The sequence below is a fragment of the Stegodyphus dumicola genome, chromosome 11, assembly GCF_044657685.1.
Source record: "Stegodyphus dumicola isolate Sdum_Otavi_A_Nest chromosome 11, ASM4465768v1".
Classification (NCBI taxonomy): domain Eukaryota; kingdom Metazoa; phylum Arthropoda; class Arachnida; order Araneae; family Eresidae; genus Stegodyphus; species Stegodyphus dumicola.
The window spans coordinates 30,533,683-30,548,958 of record NC_140778.1 but is presented as its reverse complement, the minus strand read 5'-3'; positions in this window follow the sequence as shown (position 1 = coordinate 30,548,958).

Sequence of the window (15,276 nt, the reverse complement as noted above, 5' to 3'; positions counted from 1 at the left end):
TCTTTCTCCTGATGAGGAGGGACCTTTAGCTGCCCTCGAAATCGATTGAGTGTTTCATTATACCTACGCTAAATATAAGGTTGTTTTTTACGATTTTGATTCACTGAAACACTTTTTAAAATAAATATCAATAAAATTTAAGCTTTTACTCCCTTCTTCTTTTAAACAATAATGCAATCTGCTCTTACCAATTTATAAAATTAAATACTTTCTATTTACTCATAAGACCAAATAAAATACAAATATATAAAACTGAAACTTAAAATCAATCAAAATTTGAATTTTATGAGATCCATGTATTGTTTTTGTACTTCTTTATCGAAAAAATGTTATAAGCCAAAAAATATCAAACTATTAAAAAAAGTATATTACAATTTACCATTGAAATGTAAAAAAAAAAAAGGAATAGGTATGATGGTTTTCCAGTATACATTATAATATTTATTATGAAGTAATATGTATGTTTTTGGGAGCTGTAAGATAATAACGTACATAAACATTAAAGGTAGGAATTTTGCAACTGAACGTTATCATAAGATGTTAGAAGCCTATTTTATTTATGGCGCTCATGGTACGAAGAAACGCTTAGTGGAAAATGTTGCAATGAACTCCAGATAAAATGGCTTTTTGATTTTTGCTGTACTGAGCAACGATTTTTTAATAACGGACAAGATTTATCGCTAGATGAAAATAATAATATTTCTTCCAGTTGCTTAAAAATAGATGACAGTACAGAAAAATATTTTCATTCTAAAATTAATTTATACATTATTAACCTTCTAAAACCTGGCTTAAATTCTCATAATATAACCTTTAGAACGGTGCCATCCAAAACACTTTTTCCCCCTCCTTTACTGTCCCCTAATGAGAAAAGCCGTAGGAAGTACTTTCTTACCTCCATGGTTAGGCTGGATGCCTATGCAGGAAAATTTACATATTTGTCAGACGCTGGACAATAATCTAGAATAGGTTACTATATTTGCGACTTTTTCGAGGTTTATTTTGATTTAATTTAGACTAAACTTATTTATTTATAAAGAACAAAATGTATAGGATGTTTATATAAATTTACTATTTCTGATCAATCTGGGTAATCATTTGTGAATTTTATGTCTTTGTTTCTTCTAGAAATTAGCAAACGAGAACAGAACTTGACAAATATGAACAAGCTTTATATGCCTGAGAGTCCGAATGCAGTATTTGATAATCTATTTTCATTAATAAAATAATACTAATGAATAAGTTAATGAAATAATAATGAATTCATAATAATACTCATTACTATTACATGATTAGAATTTGATTCATTACTATTTGATTTTTGAGGTGATAATAAAGCTTTAAATCTTTTTTTTTTTTTTTTCGATAGCTTTGTTATTGTTACATAAAAATGAAAATCAGAGATCTATTAGTTGTGTCTGATTATTTAACTTTTAACAAATATTACTTTAGACTGTCGGGCAAAGGAGGTATATCTGTTGAGAGAATTTTTTTATAGAATTGGATTTTATTTAGGTTAGCAGGGAAAATTTTCCGAATACCCATATAATCAATTCATTTTATACCTGCTGTGTGAAGTGAAGTCTGATGAGATAATTTCTTAAATCTTTGCATTTTCGTAGTGTCCGTAGAGAGAGAAAACTTTTAGGCTTCTTTTTAATATTTGCTGAAGAGACTTTTGTTGTATGATTTAAGATTTCAGAAAATATAAATTTATCAAAAATATTTTTCAGAAGAGTTTTAAATGTTTATAAAGAATCCACGTCAGTTTTCTTTCACAGGCGGATTTCATTCAAAACCATCGTTATATCCAAAGTTTGATTTTTCCTTGGTTTTAAATGAATATACATAATATTCTATATAATAAATTTTCTAATTTATTTTAAATAAATTCTTTCATACTTTGAAAAGAATAAGGGCGTACAAGGTTTTGACATTTACAGTGTAGGAAATATGTATTTTATATTTCTTTCCGTGATCAAAAAGAGTAGCCAGGAATATTTTCAAAGCAAAATTAAAGAAAAAAATTATGACAAATTTTTCATAAAATATCCTCTTTATTGGATGATGTCCATTAAATCATCCAATAATCTCGAATGCTTTCTTTTTCAATACGCCCTGTGAGTAAGACTAATCCAAAAAATTTCTGAAGCTTATCTGATGTAACTGGCGTTCAGTCGCTTTCATGCTTCCTTTTTCCGCTTATATTTGGTGGCAACTCTAAGATTTGAGAAGCATATCGATTCGTTTCTCGGGTTAAAATTTTAAACAATTCATCTGAAAAGTATAATTTGAAAAATCAGTAGCAAGATGAGTTTCCGAAAATTCAGTCTTTATACCAGGATTACCACTAAATGTCAATATGTTAGCTTTGTCATGCTCATTTCGCTGTCTCCAGTCAAATAAATTACTAGCCTTGCTTTTGAAGTCATCGGTAACTTTATATTTACGAAAGGCTTGATTAAAATATATTTCTTCTGTATCTGAAAAGTCCGAATCTGTATCAGCAAAAGTTTCCTCTTCTAAATCTCTTTAGAAACTTATTAATTAGTCCTGACTGGGACCTTTGACCCGAGGTGCCATCATAAGAACTGAATAAGACAGCGAAAAAAAAGTTACACTGAAATCAAGAGAAAAAGCTCTAATGTTTGAAAGAGAAATAGCATCTGTTTTATTTTCAAGTACACTGGCATGAGACGAAACCTACGGTCTTCGCCAAAACGTAGCTAATCAGCTAAGAAACGGGAAACAATGCATAGCCAATGGCTGCTCCGAACAGGAATTTGGACCACCTTGAGAATCTAAAGAAAAACGATTACTCGAAAAGGGGGAGACAGAAAGGCTGGTTGGACAGTTGTACCATAGACGGCTTGAAAGCAAATAATTTTCGCGGTACAATAGTTGTACCAAGAATCTATGGGGAATAGATACTTTGATTGTACCGCCTGCTTTAGAAAGTTAACGTTACCATCATATATCTGGCCAGGGCTGAGTTTATTTATGAGATAAAATATCATGATTAAATAGTTCAGATATCAAATCGCGAAAACATTCACTTGCTACCAATTTCAGGACAATGGCAAGTTTATAACAATTTCAGCAAACGCGATGAAGAAAAGAGATTAACATTTTCGTTTAAATATAAAATATGTGACATAATAATTATCTATTTTGATATTAACAAAAAAATTTAGTTTCTTCTATTGTCTTCTGATTTTTAAGAAAATAATCGCAAAAGTTAACATAATCCCTACATGTTAACAAACAATTTTTTCCTTAAAGTATCTCTTATATTGCAATTTATTTTACTGTGACAAAGCAAACTAAAGCGGTATGCTTTCGTGAAGAGCTTTCTAAGGGAAACTAGGTTAAACATGGGAAAACTTCCAAAACACACTTGCATCCAGCCTGTTTTTCGGGATTCGAAGGCGGATCGAGCTACCAGGATTCAATGAACTTACCGCTCTGCCACTAGTTCGCCTTTTTACTCAAAGGACTAGATTTCTTTTGGAAAGTAATTTCATTTATGTTTTATTTTTCACCTAATTTAAATACTAGATTTCTTATTATTCTATAAATTTCAAAAGTTAACGTAATTAGGAAATTTCATTAAGCGTTTAGTTTTCATGATTTCTATTATCTCTTTCCAGTACTACATTTTTATATCTCTCTTTCCAAGAAAAGTGCTGTTTAAAGCGATCCATATGTAAGAAAAAAGTAAGAAACATTGTTTTAACAGAAGCAGTTAAAAGAATAAGTGAAATGCAGAAAATAGTAAACTTGGAAATTTGCGTATAAAATACGAACAGGGGCATATTTTGACAAATATAAAAATAAATAAAGGAAATATGCAGAAGATCACTGTTAAAAATAATTTCTATTATTCTCATAAACCTGTAGTGTTTCGAACTTTTTTAGGCTCTCTGTTTTATACTACTAATATGTCATTGTATTTGGAACTGTAATGGAAAAAAAAATATGAAAAGGGGTGCATTACTTTTGCATTTTAATCTTATTTCTTAAGCGTAAATGTTTTCGTACAGCTTTCCTAAAATCACTCCCGATTATATACAAAATCCATACTGTTAAAAATGGTTTACTGGGCGGGCTTGATTTACTTGAATTATCTTTTCAATGAAAGCCACAACCCCGAAATATACCAACTTAACATTTTAAATCTGTTACGAGTTTGAATGTTAAGAATGCTGTGAACAAACAGAAACTGTTCTACGAATATCCTTACTTACAGAATATCTTGATAAGCATATCAGTTTTGAATGAAAATATTTTGTAAAAGCCACGAGTATGGCATTTTTATTTAAACGAACATTTGTACGATAATAAATATAAAAAATCTGATGTGTACAGCACATGACTTCTTTCTACAGAATATTAAATTATACGCATTTTTTCTTGCATTTCATTTAAACTTAATGGATTGAATTAAATCTTTTTCGTCGACAGCGCATAAACCCCAATAGAATAAATGCATTCTTTAAAATTCACTCTATTTGTTTACCATAGCGACATTCTGCCGCGAGGTTCACTTAACAGTATTATATTTCGTTCATATTATAACTCAGAATGCACAAAATTTATATTATTTAAAGAATTATCTAATCGTTGCCACATGTTCTATTCAAATACTATAATAAGGCTAGAACGATGTATAAAAGAAATTAAGCAAACAAAACAAAAAAGAAACAGTTTTTCACAAACGATTGAGTACTTCTCATTGAATTAATTCAGTTCTCACTTCGCGACAAGGCAAAAATACCAAATATCTGTATTAAAAATTACGAAGTAATTCTGAAACACTTATTTCCTCCAAAAAATTCCAGAAAGGATTAAACATGATTTAATTCGCAATAATAAATGAAGGCGTTATCTTTGCTATTGCGAAGATAAGTTTCTCTAGATTGGCACAAATCCACTATTCTGCTGTTTCAAATGTAAACAAGCAATGACCACCATCAAAAACATTATTAGGCTTAGCGGCACTTAAACAACTTTAAAATTGTTGATTCTAAAAATATTGCATATAGATTTACTAAAGGCATAAAAACCTTAACCGGAAGATAAGAACAACATAATTCAATCATTTTTAAAGCAAAAAATGTACAATTTACAAACATATAAGTAAAGAACCTCAGATCACTGAACCGGGTAACAGAGTGGATATATATATAAATATATTTATATACGTTTGGTGCGGCCGATTGCAACCAAAATATGCGGTGCACATCTACATGTCCTATATACTAGTTTCGATGGTTTTACCGAACCATCATCCTCAGATGCAAAAGCGCAAATGAACGAGGTAAGATATAATGAAAATTAGATTGTGAAAATTTGAAAATATAACGCTGATTTTAGTTGTTTGACATCCAATTTAATGTTTGTTCGGCTTGTTATTGTCTCTTAATTAAACAAAGCAATGTTGTTACCTATTAGCTTACAATATAATTTATTCAATATGGTATTTTTGTAAAGAAAGAGTGTTGCTGTACATTTGGTAAAGTATAAATAAGCATTTCATTTAATAATTATAAAAGTTATTAATTATTTAATAATTATTCATAAGAATATGAATAATTAAATATTTTTTCGGAGATATATTTTCCAGCGATATTTTTTTCTAGGGATCCCAGCATACATTTTTGAAGCATTATGCTTCTTAAAATAAATGTCTTGTTTGAACATAGCATTTATTGTTGACAAATCTTCAACCAAAGGAAATACCTTACTAGGGAGGATATTCAAACAAAAATTTTTATTAGAATAAATATTTTCGTTATTTTAATAGTACTAATAATATACAAACATTAGTTTAAGTTCACTATAGTTGAGTGAATAAGATTGCTAGATGTTGGTAGTTTGTTGCTGGCAACCGAACAGTTTAGCTGATTGTGGTCTTTATGATTTTCCCGATGCGTAACGTGAATTCAAGACAATTTTATTTAGAAAATTGCCCACGAAGGTGTTCTCTTAAAGCAGATAACCCATGACTTCTTAAAAACTGTAAAATATAATCTGTGGATATTTTCCGTTATACGATAACACGAAGAAAATGATTTCCTATACGAAACATATGATTAGCGCTGTTATTGTCCGCTGTTTAATTAAATGCATCCATCTTATTCCTTACAATTAATTTTCCTTTTTCAAAGAAAGTTTGATTTCAGTAAAATGTACTATTTACAATGTGTAATTTTATTTTGCTCGTTTTTTATGCAAATATTCAAATTCAGATAGATATTGCGTAAGTTCAGAAAGCCAACTAGTCTCCAAACGGTAAGATAGCTGAGCACCGTTAAATTCTAGCGGCTGCATGGGAGGTTTAGGGGTTTTTCATAAGTACAATTGATTGTGAATTAACAATTTGTTTCCTACAAAAAAAAAAAAAAAAAAGTCTACCCTGAAGACTTCCTTTCCTTTAGACAAATAGGTCCTGTGTGCTTTATCATAATCCAAAATCTTAAGCGTAAAAATCTTTTATCATAGCCGATGATGACGGTAAAATATTTTCTATCTGATGTGTCAAGTTAGCATAATTGTATATTTCTAACAAAAATTGTTTGGCTCATGTTACCCTATAATGAAAAAAAATTCAAATCGGTTTTTAGCTTAAACAGTATTTTCATTATTAATTATATCACGAATTTTATCAATAGTATTCTTAGTATTAATTGCAAGCATGTATTCAAGAATATAATATACACAAAGCTGTGTCTAATGATTACGGCTAATTTTTATATAAAATTTTATAGTATAAAAATTTAGGTTCATAGGTCAGACAGATTTGAAAGAGTACTTGTGTATTATAAGAAAAGAGAGAGAGAAATTTAAGAATCAAAAAATTTACCACAAAGTAATATAAAAATGCAATAGAATACAAAAGAGTACAATACTATTTCATGTTTTGTGGATATACTTGAAGACAGAAACATGTTTCAGCTGTATTCGTTCATCGAAGAAAAAGTTTTCATATGAAGCTATTTTTTTCAAATCTTTCACTATACAAGTAATACAAAAGCAGTATAGGAATTTCTTTTCTTAATACCAGACCGAAGAGCTGAGGGGACGTACAATGATTAACATACAATGGGTACCTTGAATTATTTTGCTTTACATGCAGTTTCCTTATATATGTAAAACAAAATAAACTTTCACCCATTCCGAGATTTCAAGAACTCACAGAGAGAGAGAGAAATATCTATAACAAATTTTATTGCTGTCTGACTGATTGCTTCTGAAACATTAAGTCTTCCAACTCAAACTTTCAAGCTATTCAAATACGAACGCTTCTCAGTAAAGCCATTTGGACTGCATCTGCTTTGTTACAGTTCGAAAAAAACGAGTTTTATATTTTTAAGAATTTCCATTCTGACAGCAAGATTCTGTTATTTTTCATATATAGATGAAAAGAAACTAATTTGTTTTTAATAAAGAAAAAAATTAAGAAGCTTATTTAAATTTTTTACACAGCACCGAGTAAGGAGACGAAATTTAATTTTCTTTATAAATATTTTTCTCAGACAATACTTTAATCTTTTTCAAATTAACAGAATAGCGCGTTAGTGCATGCATTTTCAGATCAGATTTATTTAATTAATATGTATGGATATGCCGAACAAACACACTTTCGCACACATACACTGTATATTAGTACATACATAAAAATGAAATAAAATTTGAAAACAAGCAATTTAAAAAATACTGTATTGAAAAATTATTGAAAATTTGTTTTTACCTCATTTTTTTTCGTTATATACATTTACTTCAGTTTTTTTATATGCATTTACTTAATTTTATTTTCTTATATGCATTTACTTAATTTTATTTTCTTATACGCATTTACTTAATTTTATTTTGTTATATGCATCTGTTAGTCTTTTTGAAAAATTTTTAGATTTTTTGAGTATGGCAAAGGAAACGAGATCTATCAGCCGAAGGCAATGAATGTCTCCATGGACGACTTTCTAAGCAAAACGTACTCATGTTCATGTTACACATAGGGGAAATCACAAAATTCAACCAGTTCGTTTGTTTGGGTTCGAATATGAGTCGAAATAGCGATAATCAGATATCTTAGCGAGGAGGCCATTGATTGTGTTTGACAGATTTGGAAACCTAATAAATAGTATTTAATAAATATAATATTATTAAACGAATCGGATTTATATAAACCAAATAAAATTCTTATATCGAACACAACTAAAACTCGATATAACATACACTGATAAACTGATGTGTAATAACACTGATAAATTAAAATACTAAACGGAATATACATTAATTCTACATTAATTTTTTGTTATGTATTTCGCTGGGAATGTCTGGCCGCAAAATCCTGATTATATATACCCTTATTTTAAGGTTATCACATATCTGATGGTTTGACTTTTACCTCAAAACACAAAGAATCCACAAAATTCAGTAAAATTAATAACTTCATTTCCCTGTTGAAAATTTTCTGAATCTTTTCAAATATAAAAGCACACGCGCCAAGCAGTTTGCTTTAAATAAATATATGCAGCAACGAGAAGATGCGCTTTTGACAGCAACTCGTTTCGAAAATCGAAATTTTTTTTAAATGTAAGAGATTTGTCGCTTAAATTAATTTTTCATTAAACAAAAAAACAAAATAGAATCGCATATTATTAAAAGAATTTTATTGATAATTCAGATTCTGAAAACAAGAACATTGTTAATATAAAAAAGAAAGAAAAAATAAGCAACATATTTTATTCAACGGGGGCCAACTTTGGCGCATGAACTTTTCAACATAAAAATATTTGAAGCATGTTATGGATAAAGGTTTATTTGATTATGGCAAAGTACTCGATGGTTATTTGCCTAAGGTGAAGGATGCCTTCGTTCGAGGACTGCCTAACGGAAATTGGCTTGCATACATGTTACACATATGGAAAACTAAGAATATCATCCTAGCAACCAGCCCGTTTGCCGGGATTCGAACCCCGGACAGAACCACCAGTTGTTCCGTTAGATTCCGCTCAATCGCTGGTGGGCTGTCCGATAACGGAAAAGTTCAAAATTTCATATTAGAGGAAAAAGTGGTAGCATAGTATAATTTGAAGTTATTGCCATTTTAGTAATGTGAAGAGATTTCGAGAATGTTTAATTATTTTATTTAGCTTATGACAAACTAAATAAAATAATTAAACATTCTTGAAATCGCTTCTCTTAACATACTGGTAGTTTGACCTGCATTCAAACCCCTGTGAACAAGCTGATTGCATGGGCGTTTTTATGGTTTTAACTTTTTATAGTGCGAGATTGTTTCCCTTAGAAAATCTGACACGAAAGCATACCTCTCCTTAGACCGATCGCCTTCACGTGCTTAATAATCTAACAAGCCAAACCAAACACAACCCGAGCGAGGACTCGTAGTCAAGGCACGTCATCATGAAAAGATAACTAAAATTGGCTCATATTCACATTAAACATGGGCAGCAAAAATTCGCTAAAACTGGTATGCAGGCAATCCATTCGTCAGGATTTGAACCCGCTTCAAACTATTAGTATTCAATGATTTTACCGCTACTTCGTTGGCGGCCTTTTGTAGTATCTATAAGAAAAGTAATCGCAAAGACACAATCATTGCGTACCGACGGATGAATTAAGTTCGGAATTTAAAGAATAACTTTCATTCGCGCTATTGCTGTTAGCATTGACATTTGGACAGATGTTAATTTATTTTAAATTCTTTTAATGTAATTAATTTATATTTTTAAATAATTGTTCTTCTGACTGTAATTTTTGTGCGGAGTATAACTAACCCTTTCGTACACTAACTGTTTTAATTAATTTACACTCCATTAATTTTAAGAGATTTTATATCGATAGATTTCTTTCCAAAAATGTTTCAAGGATTACATATTTTTTTCTTTAGATTTCAAAACATTTTGGATTTAAAATCTTAAGAATAAAATTTTTAAAACAAATATTTCTAGAAATTCCTTTGGCGTATTCATTTATTCCATTTAGTTGAAGTTTCGAGTAGAATATCTTCCTTTCAACATTCACATAATTTTTATATGTCAGTTCGCCATTTCTACGGAGCATAGAGCCACACATACGAGTACAAAACTCAGGCATGCTGAAAGTACAGTTTTAACATTTAAGAATGTAAAAAGATGAATATACCATTATAATAACGCGCATTTGAAATACGAAGGCAAACAAGAAAGCTGGTTGCAACATTTTATATTTTTTCCTGACGAATCAGAAATTGTAATCCTTTTTCAATACAAAAATAAAATATTCTATAACATATAGGCATAAAGGCGTCCTCCGTTACAATTCTTATTTTTTCTTGTTTCTACTAAAATTCGGCAATGTACTATAACAACGTCGAAACCTGTTTGACTTTCATTTGTATAAAGTAACACAAGGCAAACAGTTGTAAAACGATTTATCTTCTTTCGCAAACTTTTAGTCAGCACACAGATAATACATACCTGTTGTCTGACAAAGATACTTCACTCTAAGGACTTTTTCCTAAAATGCTCTTTTCAAAGAGACTTCACACCCTATTAAGACCTTCGTGTCAACTGACAGCCGCCTGCAGAAAGGTAGGGGAAGGAAGACCAGATCGCGTCGTCTAAACACGTCTTAAGTAATCTTCGCGAAATTCGGGCTTCGTGCATACACGTCTTAAGCATTTTTCGTGCGATTTGAAATTCGTGTAAATACGTCTTAAGCATTTTTAAAGAAATTCCAAAAACGTTTAAACACGTCTTAAGCAGTTAAAGGGTTTAAAAAAAACTATAAACTGTATTTACAGTGGTACCTCGATATACGAGTGCCCCAACATACGAGTGTTTTGAGACACGAGCTCCCGAGCGAGCGATGTTTTTGCTTTGAGACGAAAGAAAGATTTGAGATACGAGAAATCTCACACTACACCGCTGTACACGACCGCACCATGCGTGTCGTGTGCAGCGTCTAACAGTTTCTCCCACCTCAGACTAGTCCTCAGTCTGAGTGCTTGTTTCCCTCGTTTTGGAAGCATTTTTGATAAGTTGGGTTCGCGTTTTTTGCTTTTTGTACATTTAGAAAACATTATCATATTTATTTTTATAACCATGGGTCCAAAGAAGAAGATGATGTCTATTGAATTAAAGCGTTAAATAATAGAAAACCATGAGCAAGGTGTGCGAGTAATTGACTTGGGGAGTATGTACGGGCGTAACACATCAATGATATTTACTGTGCTTGAACAAAAGGAGTTGATAAAGGGTATAACGCCAACTAAGGGCGTTACAATAATTTTTATGCTCCGACCTCTCTCCGTCAAGAGATGGTGAAACTACTGATGGTGTGAGTGAGAGAGAAGCAGCTTCAAGGAGGAACCTTAACACAAAGCATCTTGTGTGAGAAGGCACTATTACGAGTTATTTACGAGCGAATTACGGTTATTTTCTAAAGAAGATCCCACACACTTCTACGAAAGTGGAATCGGAAGACTCGTTTAAAGCCAGTCGGGGCTGGTTTGACAACTTTAGGGAAAGGACCAGCCTTCACTCCGTCGTCAGGCATGGTGAGGCAGCAAATCCGGATGTGAAGGCAGCTGATGTTTACATCAAAATATTTTCCGAACAGATAGTAGCCAAAGGATACATCCCCCCAGCAAGTCTTCAACTGTGACGAGACAAGGCTTTTCTGGAAAAGGATGCCGAATAGAACTTACATAACGGCAGAGGAGAAGATGCCAGATCACAAACCCATGAAGGATAGATTAAATCTAGCAATTTGCGCCAATGAGAGTGGCGACTGTAAAACCAAGCCTCTGCTAGTATACCATTCAGAAAATCCCAGAGTCTTTAAGTCATATAATATTTTCAAAGAAAACCTGCCAGTTATAATTTTAAGAAGGATATGTGGAGGGCAAATCCGAAGGCGTGGGACAGAATGAAATTCTTTGTTGAGTGGATAATTCTGGTGTTCTGTTCTGGTGTTGGCCTCGACAATGCCCTACTCACCCATCAAATCTCGAAGATAATTCTATCGAAGAGTTCAAGTATATAAAATTTCCTTACCTACCACCCAACACCACTCCTATCCTGCAGCCCATGGATCAGCAGGTGATTTCTAATTTTAAGAAGTTGTACACCAAGCACATTTTTCGCCGCTGCTTTGAGGTGACGGAGAACACAAACGTTACCATTCGAGAGTTCTGGAAAAACCACTTTAACATCGTGATGTGCCTAAGAATTATTGTTCAGGCCTGGCTGGGTGTTACAACGAGGAACTAGGTGTTACAACGTCTGCATGGAAGAAGCTGTGGCCTGAGGCTGTAGCTGAAAGGGCATTCGAAGGATTGGAACCCAAAGTGTCAGTGGTAGAGGAGCTTGTTTCTCGGGGAAAATCCATGAGTCTGGAGGTGGAGGAGAGAGATGTGAACGAACTCGTCGAGGAACAGTCTCAGGAGCTGAGAACCGAGGAGTTACACGATCTGCATTTGCAGCAGCATACGGTGGTTCAACGAAAAATTAGTTTTGAAGAGGAGCCAGAGATGGAGGAGGTTATCCCTACAAGAGATATAATACAGATCTTGAGAATGTGGGATAGAGTTGTAGAGTTCGTGGATAAAAATCACCGCGAAAAAGTTGCAACTAGTCCTGCATCGGAGTTGTTCAACGAAACTTGCCTAACTCATTTCCGGAATACCTTGACAGGGAGGAAGAAGCAAACCTCCTTGGACAGTTTTTTTAAACGATCTGCGGGTGAAAATGAGCAGATCATGACAAAAAGAGCGAAGACCAGTGACAAAAATTAAGCGCTTCCGTAGGCACTTTTTCTTTTAATTATGTTTTTATAGAATATGTATTTGTTATTTATAAATAAATGTTTCCTCTTGTTTTTGAATAAGAAACTACATTTTTCTTCTTCAAAAACACTTAAAAAACAGCTGAGGTCGTGTTTTGGGAGCTGGAACGGATTAATGGCATTTCGATTACTTTCAATGGGGAAAATTGTTTTGAGATACGAGCAGGGTTACGAAACAAATTAAACTCGTATGTCGAGGTACCACTGTACTTAATTATATAATCGTTAGCAAGCAGATAGTAATAAATAATTTTAAAACTGTGCTGCTATCAATATACAAATTATGTTGACTAGTATAATTAATTTAGAATTATGCGCCTACATATAATAAGATGATGTATGTTACTACAGATACGTGTTAATATAATACATATATAAGTCTGTGCATGTATATGAAATCATAATTCTATTTAAACCAGTTAACAGTTAGAATTACTGAACAACCATGAAAGGTTCCCTAAGAATGAAATATGGTGTAATAATGAACACTTAGTTTAGAAATTCGATTCTATTATATATTGTTGTAAAAGTCATTGTAAGAGTGAAAATTCTTCATTCTGCCTTAATGCGATTTTTTGCGTTTAATGCGTTGTTTGGAGATTTTATGATCCCGAATTATATTGATGTGATATATTAATACTGCATTTGTAGATATACGTTTTTTGAGAAACGAGTCAAAGCGATTGATTTTTTGTAAAAATTTGGATTTATCCTTATTTTATTGACGTGCACCAGCACTGAATTGAGAATGGCTTGTGCTATGCTTCGATGGATGAAGAAGCGTTTGTATGTAATGAATATTATGAACGTTTGAACATATTTAAATGAATAGTATTAAAAGTATATATTTACTAATATCATATACTAATAGTATATGGTAAATTTTTCATTATAAATCTCATCACAGTTTCATTTCTCATTCTATTGCATTTCTATAGCGGTACATAACTTTTTTGGTTTACATATTGTAGATTGCATCAGTTTTGCAGCGCAATTTATTCCTCGGTATGTTACTTGTAGTGTTATTAGAAATTCCATTATTTTTGAATTTTTTCTGCAATTGGTAGTATCTGATTAGGAAATTTATGTTTTATTATTGGTAGTATCTGATTAGGAAATTTATGTTTTATTTCAAGATGTATATGAAGTTGGTTATATCAAGTGTTAAATAAACGTTGTTCTTCGGGCAATAGCGTTAGCTTTATCGAGATAGATAAATGCAATTCTTATTTCTTAAATACTCAAGATATAAAGACACACTCGAATAGTAGATTCACTCACTTTACGTTTTTTAATGTTTATATATATACATTAAGAGCGTGTTCAAAACAACCATTGACGAGTAGTCTTGGCGTAATTCGTATTCATACCAAGATTATCCATTTCTCAAGGCAATAATTTTTGTTATTTTTGCTAAACCTTTTACGAAAATATAATTTTCCGAATCCTGAACTCTTATGCATGGAAAGGCAGATTTTAAGATATTTGTTTTGCAATTTGATGCAAAATTCGTATTTTTAAAACACTGATGTAAATGTTCTTATTTTAAAATTCTATATAACATTATATAACATTCTTGTGTTATCACCATTTATAGATGTCGCTTGTTGTACAGCCTGCTGAATACATTTTACTTTCTAGCTATCTACAACTACATCATGTTGTTTCGGTATGAACAGGGGCGAAGTATTCATTACTTAGATACATTTAAAGATAATTAATTATTTTTTTCTGATTTTGATATCTATAATATATAGACAGGATTACTGATAAAAAATTTAAGAAAATAGTAAATGAAGAAATAAATAGAAAACTTTCTTTCAGGTATTGTGAGATGTCAATATAAACTTCATACATTTTACTAGAGGGCTGTTGACAAAGCAAAATCTTTACTATATATGTCTACGAGCTCTACGTATACGGTGTGTTGCTCAAAGTAAACTTCCTGCATTGTGAAGAGTACTACGTGTATGTCTTGATGCGTTCATGCGAAGCTTGTTTCCTCGTATGAGCTCTGCCTCTTCGAACCGAAATTTTCCGTAATCTGCAGCGTCTTGAGTTGTTTATGCAGCTTCTTGAGCTGTTCTGGTATTTCCTGCCGAATCTGACGATGACGCGGACAGTCTTGTATCCTTCGTTTACTTGCGACTTCTTCCCTTCATCGCGCATATTCTTTTGACGTTCCGCTTGCCTAATGGGCCTCCGTTTCGCTTCTGCTTACCTTTTCGGAGCACGCAGTGTTTCTTGGTTTTCTGAATGTCTTTTACGTCTGCTACTAGTTTCTGATACAGTTTGAGCAAGCGAAGTTTCTTGAGTTGTTGCTTGTTTGCTGGAACTCCTGTTCGTTTCTTCTTCAGTTTCTTGAATGCGTAACCTTTCTTGTCACTATGCTTGCCTGCTGAGTTTCTAGTTGTAACTTCA